The 3,870-nt window shown below is 43.7% G+C and overlaps 1 pseudogene; it reads right to left on the minus strand.

Moving 5' to 3' along the window:
• Window positions 1–629: 629 nt before the first annotated feature.
• Window positions 630–1,693, minus strand: LOC117702196 (TD and POZ domain-containing protein 2-like; annotated as a pseudogene).
• Between the last annotated feature and the right edge of the window lie 2,177 nt (window positions 1,694–3,870).

A 3,870-nucleotide genomic window follows, 5' to 3' on the forward strand; every position in this document is an offset into this window, starting at 1 on the left:
AAACATTCATGATCAATATCTTCTTTGTTCTAGGCCCTGGTCATCTGTTCTGTTCAGTTCAATGCATACAGGTTTCTCCAAAGAAACCCAGTTGGACTGTGTTTAGGGCCAGCTCCTAAATTGAATCCCAGCTTTCAAGTCATCAGACAAAAACCAAACAAGACCATCAACAGGGTAGATGTCAGGTAGAGTGTCCTAGACTCCTGTGCTACCCTTCCAAATTCTGCCATTTTAATATATTACAGGTGTTTTAAATCCTGATCCACCATGCTGCCTTTTCCCAGATTCAGTGTAAATGCTGCAGCAATAGTATACTCTAACCAGAAGTCTTTGGTTATAACACCAACTGTTGCTGCTGGAAGAAAAGTGTTGGTCATATCTGTCTAGCCCCTAAAATCATTTTAGGCATTTGAGTGAGGGCTTCAAGAAAATACTGTGCAGCGGTGGTGGCACATGACTTTAATCCCAGCACTTGGGAGGCAGAGGCAGGAGGATTTCTGAGTTCGAGGCCAGCCTGGTCTACAGAGTGAGTTCCAGGACAGACAGAACTACACAGAGAAACCGTCTTGAAAAACAAAAACAAAGACAAAAACAAAAAAAGAAAAAAAGAAAAAAAAAAATGAAAATACGGTGCAGAAGCCAGGAGCAGAAGCCAGGATACTGTGCAGAAACCAGGGAGTGGAATGCTTCAGCCACCAAGAGGGGGTGTGACTCTATCATTGACTTCCACCCTGAGGTCTCAGAGACCTCAGAAGCATGGACTGAAATGAAATCCAGGGTCTGAGCCTTCAGCTCCTCTCTGCTGTGGAGGTCAGCCAGTATGAGAGTGTGTGCAGCATTCTCCACAGAGAGGTTCCTGCAGAGGGCATCCTCACACATCACCATCAAGCCCTCTAGGCCATACTTGTCAGCAGCTGCCAGCACACCAGTGGCCATGGAGTGGCTATGGAGGTGTGGTGCCTTCCCAGTGTAGATAAAGTCCATCATCTCCTTGAAGACTTGGCGATCCAGGTCATGGATCACAACTTGATTTGTTAGGCTTTCATTCATTTCATGTTCAAACATGACTCTGAAAACTGGAGAGCGAGCTGCTAGGATGGCCTTGTGAACCCTGAATTCACGGCCAGCCACCAACAGGCAACAGTCTGTGAAGAGAGATTTCTCCCACAACTTCCTTAGGTCATCTGACAGTATGTGCCAAGGATCCATGATTGCAGGTGTCATGTTCTTTCCAGGCATGCAAAAGAAGTCTCCTACTATGCCCACCTTGCAGCAGAGGGTGAGCTGGTCTTCAGGGAGAAGCCAATACTGATGGGAGAGGAGGAGATCTTGGAGAATGAACCTTTTGAATCCTTATTCTTGGTTTTGCAGAAAGCTAGTGATTTTTGTGCTCTTTGTTCTTTGATATTTCTCTCCTTGGGAATTTATGATCCAGAACTCAAACTTTACCCAAACTGGTCTCTCTGGACAGCTGAGCAACACCAAGTAAACTGACAGGTAGTGTTTGCATTCTTCATCAACCCTGTTTGCATGAACTCTTAAACACCATGCCTTTAATGAGAACACTGGGCTTGAAATTTTTCTCCGAATTCCACCAATGCAAAATGAAAAGTTGCTAATGATCCACACACAGCAGAATTTCTTAACAGTGATGTGTGGAGCCCCAGCTCTTGGCTTCCAGGTCCCCTGTCATTTCTGTTGGAGGTCGTTTGGTGGTTAAAGTTGATCTAAAGCTGATCTAAAAAGAAGAACTAGAAGTTATTTATTCTTCATTCTGGTGGATTCAATTATAGATACATTTTAGATTTTAGTTTCAATTTGTCCTAAGTTCTCTCTCTCTCTCTCTCTCTCTCCTCCCTTATCATCCCTAATTAACTCTCTTCCCATGCTCTAAATAAACTATTCTATACTAAACCTATCATATGGCTGGTACCTCAGGGGGATGGGATGCCTCAGCATGGGCCTACCAGATAACCAATCCCACCATCACCATAGCTTGTGCTATCAAACAGATCCTCAATTACTTTTTATAATACACATTGGTGTTGGGACTCAGATTTAACAACTTGCAGGTTCCCAGGTTAACATCTCCCATTGCCACATGAACTTTCCATTCAACAGTTTGCACATTAGAACTACTACCCATTCAAAACATATCAAGTTAGTAAGCTCCTTCTTAGACAGTGGTCAGTGTAAACATTCCCTGGTCCAAGGTAGGGTTGTTGAGCTAGCAGCCACCTTGTGTTGTTCTTGTGGATGAAGACATTCACAGTCTTTATGACTGGCCTCTCCACTGTATCCTTATTTTAGGACATTTTCCCTTTAGTTCAGATTTCCTCTCTCCTCTGTGTAATCTCCTTTTATCACTGTTGTGAAACCTCAGGCCTGGATAAACCGTTCTCCTCACTGCCCACTCAGATACTGGCCTGAGCTCAGACCTCAATTCAATGTTTGATGTATTGGTGATCTGACCTTCTGTTGGTTAGTTATTAACTTATCCTCAGGATGCTGGTAGGGGTAATTAATAACTGCACTCTCACCCAGAAAGCATATGTCTTCCCAGCCACTCCCAGGTTTCATACTGGGATGCCTCCCACTCTCGAAGGCTTAAAACTTCACAAGCTAAATTTGGCCACAATATCCACGAAGCAAAAACTGCACGGGTGTCAAAAGTTACTTAAAAAAAAAAAAAAAACTTTTACAACTCTCTCTTCTGACATCTGGAAAAATGGAAAGATTTCTATGTAGGGCCCCCTCCTACCACCCCATCTCTTGCTGCTTTATTTCTTTGATCTCCCTCCTACATATAGGCACAATGACAAGACTGCTTAGATTGTGGTATGATAACTATTGAGAAAGTGTTCCCCCATGATTCTGCCATTGCCTCTGCAGCTGCCTCTAGCCTCCTCTCTCCACTTTCACCCTTGCTTTCTTGCTCCCTGCCCAACCCAACCTCATGGGGGCAAAAATCATGCTATGCTAGAGCAGAGTTGCAGGCAAACAGAGCACAGCTGCAGGCACTGCCTCTTACTTCCTGCCCCTCCCCAAGGTGCTTGCTCCCTTGCCCTGCTTCATTTCTGCCCTGCTCACACCAGATTGAGCTGTTGTATATGCTTCTGTGCTCCTGGGGCCTGCTCACCACCACCACTGTCAGCTCTCTGGTTTCTTTTCATTCTGTTCTGCATCAGCTCTAAACCAGGTAGGGAAGCTCAGTTGCTCCATGCACAGATCAAACCCACTGCTCTGGACACAGCAACAGAGGCTGACTATGGTGAAATCAGAGACCTCTTGTCCACCAGAAAAAAAAAACATGTCCATTTATCTCTATATGTTTGTGCTTTTATATGTTTTTATCTAGTGATATACAGCCATTTCTGCCATTTTAAGATGTAACAAACATGTGACATTCCTTTAGTCAGAGCTGTAGCTTTATCACCATCTTGATTGGGGGCAGTCTTATGAGAGTATTCCATCTTTTTGTGGGCAGATAAGGTTTTTCTAAGCCTTTGCTTCAGTGACATCTTAGCTAAGAGAGGTCACATGACTGGCTGTAGCTTCACTGCCATCTTAGTTAATGACAGTCCCATGACCAGTCACCTTCTTTGTGGCAATTCCTACCTCACTGCCTTGTCACCTTAGAACATGCTGACTTAGGGTCTCTGATTTCTATCCTGCCTTGGGAAGCAGTAGTTTTAATAGTAATTTAAAGGTTTACAACGGTAAAAAGGTTAAAGATCACTGATTTAACTTAGAGATTGCCTAACTCAGATGTGCTTAATAGATACTAGCTGTCAGTCTTCTCAAAAATCTGCTAAATGTAACAGTAAATGTTTAAGCTTATTAGAACAGACAGACACTCCCAAAGCATAC

The sequence above is a fragment of the Arvicanthis niloticus genome, unplaced genomic scaffold (genome assembly GCF_011762505.2).
Source record: "Arvicanthis niloticus isolate mArvNil1 unplaced genomic scaffold, mArvNil1.pat.X pat_scaffold_564_arrow_ctg1, whole genome shotgun sequence".
NCBI lineage: Eukaryota > Metazoa > Chordata > Mammalia > Rodentia > Muridae > Arvicanthis > Arvicanthis niloticus.